We start from the raw sequence: 24,848 nt of genomic DNA, 5'->3' as shown, positions 1-24,848 counted from the left end.
ATTAAATATCTGCAAAAGGGATCTCTCAACTGTCGTCAAGATGAAGGCGAATTAGGCGAGTAGACCCCCGGGGCCATAGAAGATTTGGATCATCTCCAAGATGAAGGAGTTTGTGACGGATCCTTCCAGGGAAAGTTCAGAGCACCGTCAAGATGAAGGCGACTGCGATGAGCCTCCCGACAAACCCTAAAGGATATTTAATTTCTGCTATCATCAAGAGATTTCCAACCAATGAGCCAATAACCGTCGATATAATCCCTGAGAGAAAAAAGAAGGATCGGAGCATCTCTGAGATGAAGGAGTTTGTGACGTACCCTTCTAAAAAAAAAGAGAGAGAGAAAAGTCAAGACATCTCCAAAATGAAGGATGATGTAATCTCCAAAAACCCAAGAGAGCTCTAATTCTGCCAAAAAAAAAATAGTAGGCAAAAAGATCGTCATGAGAAAGAATTCCAGGATATCAGACTGCCAAATCTACCAAAAAATCCTCTTTAAATTTTGTGAAATTCTATTATCAATATTCTTTCACAAATTGCTTTCACAATATCAAGAATACTCTCTTTTCTGCTCATATCAGGGAAATTGATAGCTTCCTTGAAAGAAAGCCAATTGCAAGCAATTTGAATTCGAATCTTGATTTTACGAAGTTAAGCCCAATCGGAGATAATACTTCAGGTAGAAAAGAGGGAATATTTTCAAAGCAATGTGCATCACTTTCAATTATTTCGAATCAACAATAATTTTCAACATTTTGACAATATTTTCTAGCTATCCTGGCGTGAAGCGAGAGCTTGAGGTTCATCTTTGGCGCACCCTGACATCAGTTGTTATCCCTTTTAAGGACTTGATAATGGGAGTTTTCAAGATTCCTTCCCTTCTGTTGGTTTAATCTGAGCGCATGGGCTCTCAGATTCGCACACTTCCCTGTGTCCCCACTGTCCCACCATAGACAGTCCAATTTCGGCTTGAGGTTAAGCCACCAATAATTTTCTCGCAAAAGGTCATCAATTTCAAAAGTTATTTAGTCTCAGCAATGAGGCGCCCAAAATCAAACCCCTTTTCAAGCTTTAGGGACCCCAATTTCATCCTTTTGCAAAACCCCTATCGGACTCATTGTGCGGAGATCCGAAGGTTCCATCATGGTTTCTTCCTTCGAGGATTCCATTCATTTTTCTACCCAATCAGGATAAGGGTACAAACCTGAGCCTCCTTTGATGAGGTATTTCATTTTCTGCCCAATCAGGATAAGGGTATAAACCTGAGCCTCCTTTGATGAGGTATTTCATTTTCTGCCCAATCAGGATAAGGGAACAAACCTGAGCCTCCTTTGATGAGGTATTTCATTTTCTGCCCAATCAGGATAAGGGAACAAACCTGAGCCTCCTTTGATGAGGTATTTCATTTTCTGCCCAATCAGGATAAGGGAACAAACCTGAGCCTCCTTTGATGAGGTATTTCATTTTTCTGCCCAATCAGGATAAGGGTACAAACCTGAGCCTCCTTTGATGAGGTATTTCATTTTTCTGCCCAATCAGGATAAGGGTACAAACCTGAGCCTCCTTTGATGAGGTATTTCATTTTCTGCCCAATCAGGATAAGGGTATAAACCTGAGCCTCCTTTGATGCGGTATTTCATTTCCCGGTCAGGTTAAGGGTCAAACCTGAGCTTTGTTTCTATGCGAGGTATTTCCTGTCCCATCCAGGTTAAGGGCAAAACCTGAATCTCACTTCTTTTGAAGTAAAATTTTCTTCTTTATTCTTCATTTCATATCTACCATTTTCATCAGGGCTAATATTTTCATATCCAGTCAGATCCTTCTAACTGGGGCATTTTTATAGCCCAAATTTGGTGTGTTTTTCTTTGCCACTAAGCCCGTCTTCAAGCCGGCTTAGTAGCAAAGAGGGACATCTGTAAACACCCCAAATTTTCTTCATACATTCTCAAACAACCCTCCTCAGGCAGTGCCAACCCTGTTAGGTCAGTGTAGGAGTCAAACCCCGAGTCAGTTTCAGAAAATCACCATTATACCCATTTTCATTAGGAAAATTACCATTTTACCCCTAAGTCATCCCGGACCCCAGTCAGTCGGAGTCAACCAAGCTCATTGGTCAGTTCAGAATAGTCAGAATATCAGTCATTTCAAGCTCATTTGAAATCATAGTGAGAAAGCCATTTTCATTTCTGACCATTCCTGCCAAAATGGGATCATTTCTTCAGAAATGAGCTCATTTCTCACTCAAATCCAAGCCAATTGTCTCCGAGTCAGTCATTCATAGTCAGTCATATTCCTCAGAGTCTAACTTCAGCTCACCAAGAGTTCAAGCGCTCCAGTTTCAGTTCGAAATCATTTCTAAGTGTCCAGGAGCACATTTTAGTCAATTTTAGCTCTTCTAGCTGAAATTGAGCCAAGTTTAGTCAGTTGAGCTAGTGTTTGAGCCTCTATTTTAGTTCACCTCAGTATTAATGACCTTTGTTTCAGCTCAAGGTCAGCTCAAGTTCATAATTCACTTCACTCCAGTGATCATTCCGTACCATTTCTCTAAAAATGGCAGCTTTTCTTGAAAATTCAATCGAAAAGGTCAGTTGAGTCAGTGCCTGGTCAGTTCATTTGAGTTCTGAAACTCTAAAACCCAGCTCAATCTAGCTCATCTCAGTTTAATCCAACTCGAACCTCAATTTTCAGTGTCACTCTAACCTAGTAGAGTCCCGAAAACCATTTCTTGAGTTATTTTGCAAATTTTATCAATTTTAATGCTTTTTAAACTGGTACAAGTGTCAATCGGGGTCTCACATCCAAAATTCTTTATTCAGGGTTAGCATTTAGCATAGCATTTCATATCATTTCTCAGCATTTCATAACATTTCATAACATTTCATAACATTTCATCACATTTCATTTCATTTTCGAAGTCCAGAACTCCAGTTCTATAAAATTCAATCCAGATTGAGTTTTAAAAGTTTTCAGAAATCAATTTCAAACCTCGGGTTTCCAAAATTGGCATTTTTACCCCCGGGAGTCTAAATTTGGAAATATTTTCTCGAGAAAAACAATCTGGATTTCTTCCAAAATCAAATTTTTAAATTCTATACTGGATTTGCTTCGCAACGAGCTATTAAACTTCAAAATCCGAACTTGTTTCAAAAACTGCCAAAAATAGCTCGTTTCGTTTGGAAATATTTTCTCAAGAAAAACAATCTGGATTTCTTTCAAAATTAAATTTTCAAATTCTACACTGGATTTGCTTCGCAACGAGGTATTGAACTTCAAAATCCGAGCTCGTTTCAAAAACTGCCAAAAATAGCTCGTTTCGTCTGAAAACTTTTTGAAAAGACCATTTTACCCCTCTAATCTTCAAAATGAATTTCAAATATGAAATTTGGACCCGCTCTGAGATGGCTCATTCATTTACATTTCTATTTTATTAAAAAAAAACAAAAAAAAAGATTCTTTTTATTTGTTTGCTTTTGTTTTTATTGATTTTTATTTATTTATTTCATTTTAGAGAGGTGGGACCCACAAGGTGGTCACCCAAACCTCCAGCCCCACTTTCCATTTTTTCTCATTTTTTCTTTCCCTTTTCCTTTTTCCCTCCTTTTCTTTCTTTCCTTTCTTTTTCCCCTTTTCTTTCTTTTTCTTCTTCCTCTTCTTTCCTTCTTTCCCCTTTCTTCCTTACTCCCTTGCCATTTCCCTCCACAGCCGTATGGCTGCCAACCATTCACGTAAAAGATGATTTCACTCTCTCATTCCTAGAAAAATTAAACCTAGAAAACTTAGGGCAAATGGCTATTAAGGCCTAAGTCCAAAAAACAAAAAAAGGGGGAAACCTATGGCTGCCCAAGAGAGCCATTCACACACTTCCCTTTCTCATTCACGTAGGCTGTTGGGAGATTCTTTTTTTCATTAAGCTATTAAGACCTAAGTGGAGGGACATGAGGGGCTAGGTTTTGATTTTATGGAAAAGAAGGAAGAAGGCCATACGGCTGCCTCCTAACCCATCTCTCTCTCTCTCTCTCTCATTGCAGCAACACAGCCTCCTTCACTTGGACAACAGCCAACCATCACTGCCACATCTCCTTGCTGCAGCTACTACCTCCATATCAAAGCAGTCTTCAAGCTCCAGCCGGTGCAGCAAGTGAAGCTCCTCTCCTTCAGCCACAGCAAGTGCAACCCCTTCCTTGGTGACGCCCAGTTGTAGCTTACCTCCAGCATTCCTTCAAACACTTTCACTCCCATTGCCTCAGCACTCCATCGGCCCTTCCAAGTAACCCTCAAGGTAAGATCTCTCCATCTTATCAAAAAAAAAAAAATGGTTATATGGTTGTTTACTTTTCTATACATTCCATGTTTTTGCTATATGAGAGGATAGAATTCATCCAATCTATGGATCGGATCCCCTCTCACTAATAGCATACATTAAACAGTTTTTCTACCACCCTATGATAAATTTTTATCATTTTTTAATAAGTTTTATGTTATGAGCATGGTAGTTGATTTCATTTTGCATACTTAGGCTAGTTTATTTAGATTTCTTTATCAATCTTATAAATTTCAGTCATATGTCTAGTCCATTCATTACTTCATGCTTAAATTCTTGTCAATAAATCTTGAATATTTTTTTGGTAGATGCATCTATGTGTTTGTGATTCCCAGTAAAAAAAACTCAGGTTCATTCGGGTTTTATAACCCCATAAAAAAAATAAAACACTGGATCGGGTTTTTGAACCCTCCCGAATTTCCAATTTCTGCTTTAGCAGAAAAGAACCTCCGACACCACCCTTGTGGGAGATTTGGATTGCTCTCCAAAAATCATAGTAGATTCATCATTGAATCTACTAATGATCTGGAAATTTTGAGGTTTTTCCAGTCAGTTTTGACCTCTGTAAAAAATCAGATTTCTCAGACCCCTAGGAAAATATCGATTTTCTTTTGTCAGGATATAGACAGATATTAATGCACAGACTCCTCCAAATATGTAGTCTGTCTGCAAAAACTTTCAACATGAAAGTTGTTCCTAACATGATTTCCTGTCATTTTCCAAAATTTTGGAATTTTTGGATCTGTTTCATTATTTTTCCCGGATTTTCTCTTTCTGTCTAACAGATTCCAATGTCCAGAAATTCCAGAGATTTAGGTCTCTGATAATAGTGTGGTCTTTTCCAAACCGTAACCCGAATCTCAATAGTGTCAAAATATAAAATCTTCCTATGTTTGTCAGGGACATTTTCCCACAATTTCAGCCATTTCCCAATCTGTCTGCCATTTTTACCACATTTTCTACCGAAACCTGTCTGTTTCCTTCATTTCCTAGAGTCGTCGGATTCCGATCCGACTTGCCGGAGTGGCACAGCTCCGATCATAGGTCAAAAACAGAAAGTGTAAAAGGCAAAAATCTTTGCCTTACTGTCATATGTCATCCCATAAAATTTGGGAAATTTTTATGGAAGTTTGATATCCTAAATCCCCTTTAGAATCAATATTTTAGGCAAAAATCATGAAATTTAGGGTTTTTATTTGAATTTCCATATTTAAAAATACAAAAAAATTAGATTTTCGATCTCCATTCTATTTTTAGGGTTATTTTAGGTGTCCATGCCAAATTTGGTTTAATTCCAAGTTCATTTGCTCCATGTGTTAGTTTATCTTTAAATTCAGAAGCGAAAATCAAGCGAAAATCAGGTTAAATTCGATATTTTATGATATTTTCGCCATTTTAGGGTTTTTATCATGTACATAAGCATGTAGAATCATATTAGGGTTAATTTTAATCTCCTTTGCATTTCATATTTTTCAATTTTGCAAAATTTATTTCAGAAAACCCTGGTTTCAAGGCCATAGTCTTGTTATTGGGGGTATTTTGGTCATTTTGACCTAAATTTCGAAATTTAAATTTCTAATTCTCCCAAAATTTCATGCATATCATCATATTTCATCATATTATGTTTGATTTATTTCATTTGATTTTCAAATTTCCAAAATTTACAAAAAAATTCTTTCAGAAAACCCTGATTTCGAGGTCATCAGGGGTATTTTGGTCACTTTGACCCCAATTTCGAATTTTCAAGTTTATTTTCGAAATTTATTAATTATTCATCATGTTTATATCAAAGGGGGTATGATTTTGGGTTTATATCTGAATAATATCCGATAATTTCCCATATTTTCGGATAAATTCAGAAAAACCTACATTTTTGTGCTAACCTTGTTTTCTAGTTTTGCAGGAACATTCAAGAAGAAGACTTAGATTTTATTTTCTTTATTTCAATTCAATGTAATCTCAAATGTAATAATTTGGAATAAGAGTTACTTTTCTGCTTAGAATAGGGCTGCATTGCATGTAGTTTAATTTATGCAAATTTCAATATTTGATGTATGATTCATGTGCATTTATTTCAAATCCACTATGGTTTACACGAATGGCACATGCACAAGCTTTTATGGAGTTTATAAACTCGGTGGGATTCGTATTTATGGTCATAGTCAGAATACGAAGAAAACCAAGATTTATGATCTTCGTATTAGCCACATTCAGCCTACACACTTAGGCTAACTTCAAAATGCACTGCATTTTTTAAAGTTTTAAAAGGATTTTCCAATTCCTCAATGAAATTCCCTTTTCAAATTCATATTCATTCATTCATATCATTCAAATTGCATTATTTTCAAACTCATTTTCCAATTTCAATTTCAGAAAATTCAATTTTCTCAAGAATTTCCAAGTCTTTCTCAGGATCTGATTTTCTCAAAATCCTAAGTTTTCAAATGACATTTCAAAGCATTTCCCAAGTTCAAATCAAGATTTTCCTATGTTTTCAAATTCTCAAATTTCAAAATCCCAAGTTTTCAGAAATCGATTTTCTCATATTTTCCAGTTTTCCTGAGAATTCATTTTCCATTTCAAAAGTCATTTTCCAATAAATTGATTAGATTTTCTCAAGATTCTCAAATCCATTTTCTCATAAAAGCAATTCCAAGTTTCCAATCTCAAAACCAATTTTCTCAGTTTTTCAAGTTTTCCTGAGAAATCACTTTTCAATGCAAATTTCTGATTTCCAATGAAATTCAATGATTTTTCCAAAAACTCCAATTTCAAGCACTTTTCCAATCATTTTCCAAATGCATTTCAATTTTTCAAAGCAAACATCATAGTTTCTCAAACTTGCATTTTTTAAAAATTTCATAGCACAAGTCTGATTCTTTGTGCATTCTAGGAAAAATAGAGCATCATTTAGATATTTGAGTCAAGTTAAAGCACATAATTGATCCTTGGTTCAATTACCCCTGGTAAAGGCGCCAGGAATGGTTGAACCTCGTACCGACAGGCGGATCCCATTCCACGGAATTTTTCCGCAAATTTTCAAAACGGAGGCGAGTAATTTTTAAAACCATTTTCAAAACTTTGGTCGAGTTTGACTCGCGAAATTTGTTTCTCTCTCGCAAGGGAGGGGAAAAATTTTGCGATGATAACATTCACCGGCCAGGATTCCAGCAAGAAGACCATTTTTGTCAGAGGAAGCCAATATAGAGATGATGCCTTAGTTTTCCTGCTTTCTTTTCTTATCTTTTGTTAAATCTTGTAGGGACAACACGATCCCATCTTTTGTCAATGTCTTGTAAATACTTTATTTCCAATCAATGAAAGATCAACTTTCTCTTCACATTTTGAGTATCTATCATTTCTTCTTATATTTTTGTCTATATCATTGTTCTTTACTTATACAAAAATTTGATTTGGCTCGTACTTTCTCTTAAATAAAAACCTTTCTTACATTTTCAGGACCATTAACTCCTGAATCAATGACAAGATTCGTTATCAATCCCAAATATCTGAAATTGGCAAGGTTCCCTGAGATGAAAGACAGAACAGAGGTCAGTCAGGCAGCAGAACAGACCGAAGAGCCAGCCGAGTTTGATTCCACCATTCAGGAATTGCCAGAATTTGCTCACATTCAAAAGCAGGATGAACCCTCATCTTTGGTTCAAGATCCAACTGAGGATATCAACATTGGGTCGGAGGATGATCCGAAAATTCTCAAAATCGGGTCGAGTCTAAGCGAAGTTGAAAAAGCTAGACTCATCCAATTTCTCAAAAAGCATCAGGAAGTATTTGCCTTGACTTACGAAGATATGCCAGGATTAGATATCAAGCTGGTTGAGCATCGACTCAAGTTGAAACCAGAAGCCAGACCAATCAAGCAGAAATTGAGGAAACTAGACCCTCGAATTGAGCAACAAGTCAAGGAAGGACTGGAAGATTTATTAAAAGCAGGCTTCATCCGGGCCATCGATTACCCAGATTGGTTGGCAAATATCGTGGCAGTCCCTAAAAAGAACGAAAAAGTTCGGATTTGCATCGATTTCAGGGATTTAAATAAAGCCACCCCGAAAGATGATTATCCACTTCCTAATATTGACCTGTTGATCGATAGCACAGCGGGTCATGCCATGTTTTCTTTCATGGACGGATATTCAGGTTATAATCAGATTAAGTTGGCCGTTCGTGATCAGTCAAAGACTTCATTTACTACCCCATGGGGAACCTTCTGCTATACAGTGATGCCATTTGGGCTCAAGAATGCCGGGGCCACCTATCAAAGGGCGATGGCCGTCATTTTCCACGATCAAATGCACAAGAATATGGATGCATATGTGGATGATATTTTGGTTAAGTCTAAAGAAGAAGAGGATCACCTCGATGCTCTTAGTCAAGTTTTTGAAAGACTCATTCTTTACAAGTTAAGACTTAACCCTCAGAAATGTGTTTTTGGAGTAGAGTCCGGCAAACTGCTCGGCTTCATCGTCAGTAAGAAAGGGATCGAAGTGGATCCGGCCAAGGCAAAAGCCATTATTGACATGCCGCCTCCAACTAATCTCAGGGAACTGCGAAGCCTTCAAGGGCGTATTCAGTCTATTCGCAGGTTCATCTCCAATTTGGCTATGAGATGTGAGTCTTTTAACCATTTGCTAAGAAAAGGAGTTAAATTTGAATGGGGATCAGAATGCCAACTCTCGTTTGAGCGCATCAAGCAGTATCTCCTTAATCCACCAGTTTTGAAGCCGCCAAAGTTGGGAAAGCCCCTCTTGCTATATATTTCAGTCAATCAGAATGCCTGTGGTGGATTCCTTGCTCAATATGAAGAAGGCAGCCTGATAGAGCACGTCATCTACTATGTGAGCAAAACATTCATTGATTATGAAAAGAAGTATTCTCAGATGGAGAAAACTTGTCTAGCTCTGGTTTGGATGTGCCAGAAATTGAGACATTACCTACTGGCTTCTGAAATCAAATTTCTGTCAAAACTTAATCCGCTCAGATATATTCTTGAACAACCCTTTCTTACTGGACGGATTGCAAAGTGGCAAGTCCTTCTAATGCAATATGACTTAGAGTATGTCTCTCAAAAGTCGATTAAGGGCCAAGCAATCGCAGATCAGTTGGCAGATTTCCCTTTGACGGAAGAAATTAAAGCAGAAGATGATTTTCCTGATGAACACATCTGTAATATCCAACAGCCCCCAGTTTGGAACCTTTTCTTTGATGGCTCTAAAAACATGTCTGGCATAGGGATTGGAGTCTTGTTAATCACTCCAGAAAAAGAAATGATCCCTTATTCTCTTAAGCTTGGTTTCCAATGTACTCATAATATGGCCGAGTATGAAGCTTTAATACAAGGCCTCAAAATCTTGCAAAATTTTAATGTCAAGAGAGTGCATGCCTTTGGTGATTCCCTACTTGTTGTCAGTCAAGTTAACACTGAATGGCAAGTGAAAGATTCCAAATTGATTCCGTATCAGAAGATCGTCCTCGCTCTGGTGGACAGCTTCGAAGAATTTCAGCTCAGTCATATCAGAAGAGAGCATAATCAAATAGCCGATGGTTTAGCCAGTTTGGGCTCCATTCTGTCCTTCAAGAGTGGTGAATCATGCCGTTCTTTTGAAGTTGGCAGACTTGAACACCCCGCGTTCGATTCAAATATGCAAGTAAACCAGGTCAATCAGAAGGAGAAGCCTTGGTACCAAAACATCAAAAATTTTATTGAGACTGGTGAATTTCCGCCAAAAATGCCAAAAAGAGAGCAACGCGCGATTCAGCGTATGTCTACCCGTTATTTCATTCTTGCCAATATCCTTTACCGCCGTGGGTTCAGTTCTGAGTATTCAAGGTGCTTAGACAAAGAAGAGGCTATGGAAGTTATCCAAGAGGCACATGAAGGGATTTGTGGTGGCCATGTCGGCTATCAGACTCTCGTCAAACAGATCGTTCGAGCAGGGTACTATTGGAATACCATGCAGCAGGATTGTCATAGATTTGTGAAGAAGTGCGTCAAGTGCCAATTGCACGCGCCTTATATTCATGCTCCGGCCACATATCTACAATCAGTTGTTTCTCCTTGGCCATTTTCTATGTGGGCATTCGACGTCGTCGGCCCAATTACTCCTTCTGCTTCTAACGGCCACAAGTATTTCCTGGCTGCGACAGAGTACTTCAAAAAATGGGTTGAAGCCGTTACTCTACGCACAGTAGAAGGCCGCCATGTGGTTTTTTTCATTCATAAGAACATTCTTTGCCGCTTTGGCATTCCACATGATATTGTCTCAGATAATGGAACCCATTTCAAAAATGAGAGGATGAAAATCTTCTGTTCTAAATTTAGAATTTCTCATCATTTCTCAGCTCCCTATTATCCTCAAGGGAACGGCCAAGCAGAGGCTACCAATAAGGTCTTGATTCGTATTTTGGAAAGGACTGTGAAGACAGGTCGAGATTGGCATGAGAAAATTCATGACGCGCTTTGGGCATATCGGACCACCATTTGGACTCCGACTAATGCCACTCCTTCAGAACTTGTTTACGGGACTGAAGTAGTGTTACCTCTCCATATCCAAAAGCCCGCTCTCAAATTCGCCTCTCTCATAGAATTGCCACTTGATCAGTATCAGCAGCAGAGATTGGTGCAGCTAGATTTACTGGATGAAAAGAGGCTCAAGGCAGCAGAGCATGCTCAAGCTTATCGACAGAGGATAGCTCGACACTATGCCAAGTCCGTCATTGAGAGAAAATTTCGAGTTAACGATTTGGTGCTCAGATCGACAGCTCATCTCAAGCATCGACCACGGGGCAAGTGGTCACCCAATTGGGAAGGCCCCTATGTGGTTAAGGAAGCTTTGCCTCACAATTCGTATCGCCTAATCAACGCAGATGGAGTGGAGATGCCAGATCCCATCAATGCTCTGCATTTGAAGAAATTTTATACTTAGAATTTTCATTCAAAAACCTTTTGTACTATTCAAAGAGCCATTTCAATAAAAACAATGATCTTCTATCAATTCTTACATTCTTCTCCATGATACTGGGGCATTTTATTTTAATTCATAAAAATCTTTCTCATCATATGCAGGCAAGATTAGACGAAAGTTCTTTTCCTCAAAATTCTGTTAATTCTTAATTGATCTTGTGATCTTTATTTTTCATTTGATTCATTTTGCTTTGATCAGATTTGCATCAAGCTAATGCTCGTTTATATCAAGATTTAACAAATTTTCCAATCTTATTAAAATTCCCTCTACTTTTATCTTCAAAATACCCTTTCAGGTTAAGGGATAAACCTGATGCCTCCTTTCAATGAGGTATTCTTTTTTTTTATTATTTCCCCCGTTCAGGATAAGGGGATAAATCCTGATTTATCTTCTAAAAACTCATTTTGAAAATCTAGCTCATCTTCAAAACCCAGTTCTCGCACTGGTTATTTTTCAAACTTTTCAATCATATATAGAGAGCATTTGAAAAATTCGATTCTCGCACCAGTAACCTTTTAAAACCAGTCTTCTGACCAAAGACCTTTCTCCTTCTAAAATTCAAGTTCTGACTTAAATCTCTCAAAATTTCATATATTTCCAAAAGATCCAGCATCTCGCTGGTCATGTATTTCCAAAGGATCCAGCATCTCGCTGGTCATGTATTTCCAAAAGATCCAGCATCTCGCTGGTCATGTAATTCCAAAAGATCCAACTCCATCTGGTCATGTATTCCTCAAGATCAAACCCTTAGGGTGCGACTTCTCAATCCTATCATTTCCAAAACCTTCAAGTTTTCCAATCTCACAATTTTATCAGTCCCCCAAACCTCTGGTTGCAATATCTTCAGAATCTCATCAACCCTCGGGTTATAATTTCTCAAGTTCAATCATTTTCAAACCATCAGGTTAAATCCTTCATATTTTGAAATCCAGTTGTCATAACTGGTCGGGATTTGAAATCCAGTATTTTTCACTGGTCGGGATTTGAAATCCAGTATTTTTCACTGGTCGGGATTTGAAATCCAGTTTTCATAACTGGTCAAGATTTGAAATCCAGTTGTCATAACTGGTCGGGATTTGAAATCCAGTATTTTTCACTGGTCGGGATTTGAAATTCAGTATTTTTCACTGGTCGGGATTTGAAATCCAGTTTTCATAACTGGTCGGGATTTGAAATCCAGTTTTCATAACTGGTCGGGATTTGAAATCCAGTTTTCATAACTGGTCGGGATTTGAAATCCAGTATTTTTCACTGGTCGGGATTTGCAATCCAGTATTTTTCACTGGTCGGGATTTGAAATCCAGTTTTCATAACTGGTCGGGATTTGAAATCCAGTATTTTTCACTGGTCGGGATTTGAAATCCAGTATTTTCACTGGTCGGGATTTGAAATCCAGTATTTTCACTGGTCGGGATTTGAAATCCAGTTTTCATAACTGGTCAGGATTTGAAATCCAGTTTTCATAACTGGTCGGGATTTGAAATCCAGTTTTCATAACTGGTCGGGATTTGAAATCCAGTTTTCATAACTGGTCGGGATTTGAAATCCAGTTGTCATAACTGGTCGGGATTTGAAATCCAGTATTTTTCACTGGTCGGGATTTGAAATCCAGTGTTTTCACTGGTTGGGATTATCAAAAATCCAGTTTCTCATAAACTGGCCGGGATTTCTAAAACCTAATGTATTTTATCAGTCTGATTCTTACACCATTTCTTTAAATTACAGCTAAGCGTCTTATCAAAATCTATATTGAATGATTATTTCACAAGAGATTCGTGAAAACTTTGCCAATTTGCTAAAAGCATTAGTTGATTCTAAAAGTCTGACTACACAAAAAGAATTTCCTCAGATTACCTCTACTATTTCTTTCCAAAAGGTGAAACTTTTTGTGAAAAAGAGGTAAAATTCAAATCTTTTCCTGTTGATCAACCAAAAGGATGTAAGAAATGTCCTCGATATGATCAATAAAAGAAATCTTCAATGATGTTGAAAAGCCATAAGCGAATTGATATTGATCTTAGCTATGACGCACGTTTTAAATGACTTTCTGGCAATCAGGCAGTGAAAATATCTTGAGCCATAAAAAGAATACACTCAATCCATATCTCCTCATTTATTCATTTAAAGCTTCAGTCAAATATCCGCAAAAGAGATCTCTCAATTGTCGTCAAGATGAAGGCAAATTAAGCGAGTAGATCCCCGAGGCCAAAGAAGATTTGAAACATCTCCAAGATGACGGAGTTTGTGACGGATCCTTCCAGGAAAAGTTCGGATCACTGTCGAGATGAAGGCAGATGCGATGAACCTACCGACAAACCCTAAAAGATATTTGATTTCAGCTACATCTAAAGACCTTTTTGAGCCAATATCATATAGAATCCCTGAGATAAAAGAAGGATCGGAACATCTCCAAGATGAAGGAGTTTGTGACGTACCATTCCTTGAAAAAGAGAGAAAAGTCAGGACATCCAAATGAAGGATGATGTGAAAAACCGAGAAAGCCCAATGACTCAAAAGAGTGCAAAAAGATCATCGTGGGAAAACACCCAGATATCAAACTGCCGAAGTTGCCAGAAGTCATCTTTTCTCATGCAAAATTCTTTTATCAATATCTCTTTATTTCCTGCTTTTTATGAAATTAAGAATATTTCTTTTACTCTCATATCAGGGAAATTGATAGCTTCCTTGAAGAAAATCATCGGTGCTAAATTTTTGAATTTGACTCTTAAAACCGAAAAGTTAACCTCATTTGGGGGAAATGCTCTAGGTAAAAGAGGGAATATCTTTTGCACATACGTGCCCATTTCCAAACATTTGAATCTACCACGGTTTTAGCTTATTGGCAAAAGCTTTCTAGCTATTCCAAGAATAAAATAAACATTCAAAATCCATTTTGATGCAACCTAGCGTTGTTTATATTTCCAAAAAGAGTTACCTCTGAAGAAGTATCTTTTCCTGTCCCATCACGGTTTTCTCATTAACGAATTCCGTATGGATGACCCCACTCAGGATAAGGGTTAAACCTGAACCATTTGCAAAAGATTCTTTGATTTCAAAAACTATTTCAGTCTCAGCAATGAGACGCCCAATTTCTTCCCCTTTTCAAAGCTTTAGGGACTCTATATTTCCTCCTTTCGCAAAAACCCCTCTCGGATTTGTTCGTCCAAATTCTGAAGGTCCCATCGTACTTTCTCCATTTTTGAGAAACCCATATGGTAGATTTCCTATCCAGATTAAGAGTTAACCTGGAACCTCGCTTCGCGAGGTATCTTCCATGCAGGTTTGGGTTAAACCTGAGTCACATTCCAATGAGATTCCTCATTTTTGACGAGATGATTTCTCCCAGTCCCATCATGGCTCTTCCCGTTGAGAAATCCATGCTTTGTATATCCATCCAAAGAAAGGATTTTAGTTTGAGCTTCATCTCACGAGGCATTCTTCAAAGATGTCCCATCAAGGTTCTCATGTATTCCTTTCCTCATTTAGTTCATTTTGATATATCTTCGTCCCATCCAGGTTAAGGGCTAAACCTGAATCATTCCAAAAAAAGAGTATCTCGTCTCACCCATGAGACCTGATCAAAATTCTGATTTTCACCATTTCGGAAATTCCATCTAAAGTCCCATCACGATTTCCTCATTTTCTACTCAATCATATCATCTTCGAGGATTTCGTCTCCCCAGAACCATTCAGGATAACGTTTCAAAGCCTGAAAAATCATATTTTCAAAATAATTCTTCCACACCCAGTTCAGACCTGCTGACTGGGGCATTTTCAAAATTTGGAGTGTTGTCTTTGCCACTAAGCTCGACTTTCAACCGGCTTAGTAGCAAAGAGGGGCATCTGTGAACACCCCAAATTTTTCAAAGATTTACAAAATGACCTTTTTGCCCCTGACTCTATTTCCTGAGAAGATCAAAGTGATTTAAAAGCTAAATTTCAGTCTTTCTTCAGATTTCTGGATTAAATTCCACATTGATATATTCAAATTCAGCTCCGGGTCTGAACTCAGTATTTTAAATCCAAATCTGAGCCCCGTTGTCCGATTTCCAAAATGAAATCACGAAAATACCAAAAAATGATTTTGAAAGGCTAGGGCAGCTCGTCCGACACTCTGTTGGATCCTCGACCCTATATTTCTCAGCTCGAAGTTATAAACCTCGATTATTTCTCAACAATTCGGATCAAAACCCATTTCTGAAGAAATTTTCTCAAAATAGTTTTTAAATTCTCAGAAAAATTCCTTTTTGTAAATATTTTTGCAAAAACACAAAAAAATTAGTTTTAACTTTTGTTTTCTCACAAACTTTAGGATTTTATTCTAAAAATACAAAAAAAAATAATAGAAAAATAACATAAAAACCAAAAAATTGAAAAAAACTACGAGGGAAGCGGATGATTTTCAAGCTTTTGAAGCCATTTTTACCAAAAACCTCATTTTCAAAACCATTTTATAAAAAATTTCCTAAAAAGAGGACCATCTTTTTGAAAAAAAAAGAAAAAGCTTTAACGGATTCCTCCCGCGCCTCTTTCCTTCTCTCTCCATCGTTCGATCTGCAACCGCATGCTTCCATCTCCACCCTCAATTCTCAACTGACCTTCCTCCTCTCGAAGCTTCCATTCCCTCTTTAAGAAGAGGCCAGCTCCCGTCTTCTGGCCATCGCTGAGTTTTCTTTGAGATCGGTTTTACTTGAAATATCCATTGTAATCCCCCTCCATCGACCCTTCTGCTGGAGCCTCTGTTCATTCAAGATCAGGATCCATCTCTTCGATAACGAGCTTGTTACAATCCATGAACTTCAATCAGCTTTTCACCAATATTTCTTTTGATCAATGTTTTGTCTGAAGGAGATACCCATCACCCACATCCATTATCAGTATTCTCCATCCCATTATCGAGAAGGAACAACTTCAATCGACTTCTGTTCATCCAGCAACTCCATCGGTGGTCGGGTTTTTCTTCGGAAGGAAGGACTTCAACCCATCTTCCATCCAGCATCTCCCTCATCCAGGAATCAATCGAACATCCACCTTTCTTCTTCCTCCTTCGGAATCTCTGCAAACCGGGTAAATTTCTTTTCTCTTTTTCTTTTAATTCTTTTCTTTATTTTCCTGTTTTAAGGCTGCCATTATTGCATCCTTGGTGGTGTCGATACTGCTTGTGCAAATATCGACCCACCTATTGCAACATCACTGGAATCCACTGATTCCCACATCTTCTTCCCCTTTTGTTTTAATTTATTTCAGAGTTTTATCAATCTTCGCATGATTTGAGTTATTTATATCTTGTTTTTGTTATTCGCCTCATATGATCCCTCACCTACATCAGGTATTTCTTTTGATGATTATCTTGACCTGCATCGGGTGACCTTCTCCTTTTGATCTGTAACCTTCTTTAGTTCCATTTGTTAAATTTTGGTTAACCATAATGACTCCGGATGGCATTTTCATCCTCATAACTGACAGGTAATATTCAGATCCCCTTGTGACTTTACGAATGGTTTGTTCCTTTTCTTAATCACCTGATTAACCTCAATTTCAAATTCCAGTCTGTACCTTAAACTCTCATTTCTTGTTTACATGTTTATATATATATATATATATATATATATATATATATATATATATATTTCTTTTCTTTTGTTTTTCTTTCCCCTTTAGTGATTTTCTGTTTTTATTAATTTCGAATGCTTGTTCATGATCAGATCCTCCATTTGCACTGTTACTTCCATTTTTTTTTATCATTCACTGCGTTTATGAGTTATTGTACTCCATCCTATATCGGATCTCAATTGCTGGATCGTATATCTCTGTTATTCATGGACCTCATTGGGTTGATTCAGAATCAACTTTTGCCCCCACTGATATTTCATTTAAACATGCTACGTTTGGCTAGTATAGGATAGATAGTCATCACGCTGCATAACATTTGCATCAGCATCCAGCGTGAATGCAGCCTTTTATCTCCTCTGAGAACTCGAGCTCTTTAAGCTCTTAATCATCCATGCTATAGGTCATCTGCGTTAAATTCAACCTGCCATCAAGGTCATCTTCTTCATCCATTTGTTTGTCCCCTGGTTGTAATCCATCGGGACTCTGTACAGGAAATCCTTTTATGAATATTTTTTTTTCTTTTCGTGATAATTTCTATTTTGTCCCCTGTTTTATATAATCTTTTGGTTATGACTTGGCTATGACAATACCCCATATCATTTGCGTTATATTGAACTATTTTGAGTCGGCATAAGTTCATAATAAAGTCAGTTAGGATAATTTCTGTGGCTATAGAAATTCAAACGTTGATGGTCCACAATTCCCTTGTTGGGATTTCTCTGAATGAAAAATGAACAATTACTGTCTTAAGGCTAGAGATGCTCTCGCAGTGCAGTAACATTCTCCAAAAAGGCAGCACCAGGGTACCTTGCAAAGATTCTTTTCTAGTATTCGATGACCTCTTCCCCTCTTCACCCTGGCAATCACTTCGTGTTGGCTCAGCAATATACTACCTAATCCTGCATACCCTCTGTGACATCATGTTAAGAGATGCGCACATTGATGCTCCTTCTGGATTTTTTTTTTTTTTGGATAGCGATAATGTGTTTTGTCATGGTGATATTGGGCATTAAAATGTATGAACATGATCTGCTTGGCCTGTGTTCAGGTGCTTGGTCAAATGAGCAACCTTCTGCTATTTCAGGGTGAATCCTCGCAAAGTGAAGTTGAGGCTAATAAAGACCTAACTGCTCGCTGTACCCCTTACTTACTGCTTTATGATACCATAATTTATCTCCTGTACCATTATTTTTATACCATCTGCACATTTCATGATAATGAATTCCTTATTCATAGGGCAGTGTCTTTTTTTTTTTATTCATTAGGTAATAAGCATTTGAATATCCACATTCTTCTTTACAACAATGCATGTAGGTATTCATGTTTTGAAAGTATTCGTTTTAGGCATATATCTAAGAGTCTGTGCATTATTCATATGCAATTTTGCAATCCCCTGGATTGCCGTGATCCCCACTTTCATATGATAGTCCAGTAGACTGTTCTCCTATACACAGCCCCTTATATCCCACCATTTTTCTGCATCTTCTTGTTGCAGTACTGCCATCCCTACTATCACAACATGGCAGCCCACACCAATTTCACACACTCCATTGCTGCGAATCATACCATCTCCACTTACCAGCCACACACTTGCCATTTTCTGAAAAATATACTGTTCACCATCTTCATAACACCAGCACATTGGCCCATTCATCCCCTTCACCTGTATGTAATTATAACATTACATCCCCTGCAGGCATGTCATTTATTCCCTGTGGGCATATACCCTTCATTGCTACAACTCCAGCACACAGAAACAATCACCCTGTTCTCTCACTGCTAGCAGCCCTTCCACAGCAAAATGCTTCATGTGGTTGTAAGTATTCCCACCATCCACGTTTCAGCCCTCTGTACACCAACCTCACCTGTCTTTTGTCATCATCACTTCAGCACTTCGGGATTACATCTGTAACAGTATGCAGTATGCTGTAATCACAGCCAAATTTTGGTTTTCATCATCATATCAGCCCTCTGCACACCAACCTACCTGTCATTTTTCCTCTCTCTGCATTTTGCCACCCTTGTCATTGATTATTTTAGCTGCTACAATATTATTTGCAGCAGCCTGGATATAACCCACCCTTTTCATTCCACAATATACTTACATTCACCACCTGCGTGCGCCCTTTTGTACACTTTATAATCACTGCACTATCTACATGCTGCCCACTGTTTTGAAACCATCATAGCACTTCTTTGCTGTATATACATTTTTGACATCTCCATATCATCCACTATGTTAATTTTTCACATTCACTATCTTACCTATATTCATATATATATATATATACGTATTTAGATATACATATATATATATATATATATATATATATATATATATATATATATATATATATATATATATATATATATATATATATATATATATATATATGCATAGATACATGTATATATATGCATGTAGATACATATCATTTTTTTCATCCTTCCTCACTTCAGATCTTAAATATCGTCGCATATGAGTATCCTATATTTGGTATGTTTGAGATATACAATCTTTCTTTTTCCTTTCATACTAACTCTAAGTGTTTTGCAGGAACATATGGAAAAGGCTATTATTTCTTGTAAATTCCATTTTATGTATGATGTAATAGTTAGATTGGAATAAGAATTTACCTTTCCTGCTTTAGGTAGAATATATGAGCATTATAAACATTACAAATTACTTGTTCTCATGCATTTTTTTTTCTTTATTTCTCAAATTCCCACAATGGTGAAACACGAATGGCACGTGCACCATTTCATAAGAGGTAAGTTAATTCTAAGTTGACGATTTACATCAACGGCCATAGTCGGGGTGTGAACAAGACTTAGAATTCTCATCTTTTACGAAATAACACTGGATCCACACTAGATCCGCTCTCAAAATTCATTATATTTTTCTCAAAATATTTTCTTTCTTTTATCAGAATTTAACTTAGGATTAACTCAAAATATATACCAATGGCCATAGTCAGGGTATATTGAGGGTTAATTTCATTTTAAATTCTATAAAAGCACTAAAATTTATTTTATTCTTCACTTGAATTTAAATGTGATTATTATATAATATATCCAATGACCATAGTCAGGGATATATTATATCTTCAATCTCATTCTTAATTCATTTAAAGAATGAAATAGCTTTTCAAAATCCAATTTCAAACTTATTCAAATTCATTCATCATATAGGGTAGAATTGCATCATATTTTTTTCAAAATTCTTTAAAAAACCCAAGTGATCTCAAATATCTTTTCTATAGTTTAAAGATTTAAATTCCAAGTTCAAAGTCCAATTTGACTTTGAAATTTCAAAATTCAATCTGTATATTCTTGATTCATTCCAAATTCAAGCTCCAAATTCAGAGTCCAGATTGACTTTGAAGTTCATTTATAAATTCAAAATTCTCAAAATCAATTTTGAAATTCCAAAATCCCAACTCAATTCAAAATCCAATTTCAAAGTTCAATTTAACTTTGAAATTTCTGATTCAGCCTCTGATTCAAAATCAAGTTTTCTTAAAATTTTAAACCAAAAGTTGAGATTGACTTTGAATCTCAAATCCAAACATTCCTAAGTTCAATCTGGGTTTTCAAAAACCCAGATCCATCTTCAAAAGTCCCATTTGGACTTTTCAAAAACCCAAATCCTAGTCTCAAACTTGGACCCAGATTTCCAAGTGTAGGACTCCATTCCACTTTGGATCTCCAATCACGGATCCAAATTCCATTTAGGATTCAAATCCTTATTCTACTCTGGATCTCCCATCACAGATCCAAATTTCATTTTAGGATCCAGATCCTCACTCTACCATTGGATCTCAGATTCAGATCCAAAATCCAATTCTTAGGATCTAGAACCCAATTCTACATTTGGATCTCAGACTTCAGATCCAAAATCCATCTTAGGATCCAGAGTCCAACTCCACTTTGGGTCTCAGATTCAGATCCAAATTCCAATTCTTAGGATCCAGAACCCAATTCCACTTTGGATCTCCGATTACAGATCCAAATTCCATTTAGGATCTAGATCCTCATTCCACTTTGGATCTCCAATTACAGATCCAAATTCCATTTAGGATCCAGATCCTCATTCCACTTTGGATCTCAGACTTCAGATCCAAATTCCATTTAAGATCCAAGATCCAGACTTTTACCTTGGATCTCAGCTTCAGATCCAATTCCATTCAGGATCCAGAGTCCAACCCTATCTTGGATCTCAGATTTCAGATCCAAATATCATCTTGGATTCCAAATCTTGAATCCAATTCCATCCAAAATTCCAAATCCAAATTCCACCTTAATTTCAATCCTTAAAACCAATTCCATTTCATTCTAGATTTTAAATCAAGTTCCCATTTCAAATCCTAAGTTCAAAATTCAACTTTGAATTCTATTCAGAATCTAGATATTGGATTCAGATTTCATCTTGAAAAATCCAACTTTTAAATCAATTCCATTTCTCAATTTTGTTCAAGTTTCCCAATTCTATCTTTCCTTCTGATTCAATTTTTCATTTCTATTCTAATTCAAAGTCCATTTATGACTTTGAAAATTCCTTTTATCTCAAAACTTCAAGATCAATTTCCAAATGCCAGATTTATTTTCCCAAGCTCCTGATTATTCTAAAAACTTAGAACTTTAATCTTAAGTTCTAAGTTAGAAAACATTTCTTCACTTTCACTTGGGATTTCTTCAAAACATTTTTCAAAAAAAGCATACATCTTTGCATTTGCACAAGCATGATTCATTGTGCATTTTAGACTTAGGATAAATACTTAGATAGATTCTTTGCAAAGCAAAAGGCATAAAATTCGACCCTTGGTTTGATTACCCCTGGTAAAGGCACCAGGAACGGTCGAACCTCGTACCGACGAGCGGATCTCGTCTTCCAGTTTTCCCGCAAATATTTTAAAACGGAGGCGAGTTATTTCAAATATTTTCAAAATTAAGGTCAAATGAGACCCGCAAAAGAGTTCCTCTTCTCTTCTTTCTTTTCTCTTCTTTCCTTTCTCTTCTCTCTTTCTTTCCGTTCTTTTATCTTTTCTCCCTTCAAAAGGAAGGAAAATAAGAGGTTGGAAAGGAAAAGAGAAGGAAGAGAGAGAATATTATGAGAGGAAAATTTTTGCGATGATCACAGGTTTGGCGACCGTGATGGAATCGTATACAATAAAACAAAAATGAAACGGAAGATCAAGTTTAAGGAGATATCTTAAAAAAAAAAGAAAATGTTGGAATAGGGGGGGATTCCATTTACTATTGCACATAAATGGAATGAGATTGCATAAGCAACTCGATACCATCGATGGTGCGTCTCCGAAAAAGAAAAATGTAAAGGGGAAAAAGGAAAGAAAAAAAAAGAAACAAAACGATGAAGGGAAGAAAAGAAAAGAAAAGGGAAACCGAAAGATGGAAGAAGTAGAGGTGAAAGGTTCCTTACCAGGTTCTTGCAGGGCGTGCCGAAGGAGGAAGGAGGTTGACGATTGATGGAAGAGTGGCGACCAATGGGCGTCCGAGTTTTATGAGGGACAATTGCTTGAGAGAGGCGTAGGGGACCTCTGAACCACCGATACCAGAATGGTCGATCCCCACCCTCATTCCTGCGGTTTGCTTTTATAGGCGATGGGGGAAAGATCGAGAGAGAGAGAAAAAAAAGAAGAGGGGTTTGTTAGCGATCGATGGGTGAAGAAGAAAGGAAAATGATCCGAAGGCTGAAGGAAGGGGGTTCCAGCCATCGGAAGGTGGAGGAGCTCGGGGGGTGGATGCGTCGTTGCAGATGAAGGGCGTGTGGTGGATGGAAGCCACGGAGGCTTCGAGAAGGTGGAACGTACATGGAGGCGTGCGATGTTGTTGGTGATGAACGAAGGAGGAGGGCGATGGAGGCGATCAGAGGGTTTGAGGAGGAGACTGGTGAGAGGAAGGAGGCGGCTGAGGATTTCGGCCAGAGAGAGGCAAGGAAAAGAAGAGAGAAAAAAAATCCTTCGGCCTCCGACCCCCCTGCGAGAAAAACCCTAAAAGGCAATTTTTGCAAACTCCTCCCCTTTCGTTTTTTAAGATTTTACAAAAAGGTGGTTTTTTTTAATAAAATTTTGCTAAAAAGTGCTTCTTTATAAAACTCGATCTTCTAATTTTTTGGTTATTTTTTGGAAATAAGATTCTAAAATCTAAGCGGTAGGAGAGATGAAACTAAATTGATTTAAAAATTGAAATATTCGAGTTTTAAACCTCGAATTGAGGAGTATGACATGATGGATCCTAACGGAAGTGTCTGAGCTTTTCAAAAGTTATTTTGGTAATTTTTAGAAATTGATTTAAAAATTGGACAACGAAGCTCAGATTTGGATCCTTTATCTGGATCCGGATCCGAAATTGAGTCAGATGTATAAAATGAATTTAATAAAATAAAAAAAACTGAGAAATAAAACGGGATTAAGATTTTAAACTGACTTAATTGACCAAAAACGAAGATAAAGAGCAAAAAGGGGGATATTTACAAGCTTTTGAAAAATTTGGGGTGTTCACAGATGCCCTTCTTTGCTACTAAGCTGGTTGAAGCCGAGCTTAGTGGCAAAGAAACACTCCAAATTTTGAAAAATATCTCAGCCAGCAGATCCGGACTGGATGTGAAAGAATTATGGCTTTTCAGGCTTAAAGCCTTGTCTTAAATGGCTCTGGGGGACGAAAACCTCGAAAATGACATGACTGAATAAATAGAAATGTGGAAATCGTGATGGGGCTCTGGGGGAAGTTCCTGAAATGATGAAATATGAGAATTTTGACCAAGTCTCATGGGTGAGACAAGATCAGCCTTTTGGAATGAGTCAGGTTTAGCCCTTAACCTGGATGGGACGAAGATATGTCGAGATAATTTGGGATGGGGAAAGGAATATAAGTGAACCTTGATGGGACATTTTTGAGAGAAATGCCTCGTGAGATGAAACTCTAGCATGATTCTTTCCTGAATGGATATATAGAGCATGGATTCCTCGATGGGAAGAACCACGGTGGGACTGGAGGAAAACACCTCGTCGAAACAAGACTCAGGTTTAACCCAAACCTGAAAAAGGAAAAATACCTCGAGGCACGAGGTTCAGGCTTAACCCTTATCCTGAAAAGGACGACCATACAGAATCCTCGAACGAGGAAGCCGTGATGGGACAACAAATGCATCGCAAAAGCGAGATTCAGGTTTAACCCTTGTCCTGAGTGGGGGAGAATCACACGAAGTTCTCAAATGAAGAAATTGTGGAAGGACTAGAAAGGATATCTAGTCAAAAATGAGACTCAGGTTTAACCCTAACCTGAACAGAAAGATACCTCATGGACCGAGGCTCAGGCTTAACCCTTAACCTGAAAAGGGCAACCATACGAAATCCTTGGATGAAGAAACCATGATGGGACCTTCGAAATTTGGATGAACAAATCCAGAAGGGGTTTGCGAGAAGAGAAAAATAAGAGATTCCGTAAAGCTTGAAAAGGGGATGATCTGGGGCGTTTCATTGCTGAGACTAAATCAGCTTTCTAAAAACAGATGACCTCTCGCAGAAGGTTTGGGTGATACCTCGAGGAACAAGGTAACAGGTTTACTTCTTAGCCTGAATGGATACAGCATCCTCGAGGAGCGAGGAAAACTGTGATGGGACCTCTAGACTTTCCACAACAAGTCCGAGAGGGGTTTTTGCAAAAGGATGAAAATGGGGATCCCTAAAGCTTGAAAAGGGGTTGTTTTTGGGTGCCTCATTGCTGAGACTGAAAATAGCTTTTGACAATAACAGAACTTTTACAAAAAGTTCAGGTTTAACCCTTATCCTGAGCGGGAAGTTGGAAATACTCCTCTCTTCCCCAAAGAGAAGGTGTTTGCAAAACGGAACTTTCGAAGAGAAATTAAGTTTTTGTCAAAACTTCCTATCTCAAGGCTTCTCTTATGGAAAGGCGGCCG

Source organism: Nuphar pumila, chromosome 7 (genome assembly GCF_984573655.1).
Source record: "Nuphar pumila chromosome 7, dmNupPumi1.hap1.1, whole genome shotgun sequence".
Taxonomy (NCBI): domain Eukaryota; kingdom Viridiplantae; phylum Streptophyta; class Magnoliopsida; order Nymphaeales; family Nymphaeaceae; genus Nuphar; species Nuphar pumila.
This window is presented reverse-complemented; position numbering follows the sequence as displayed.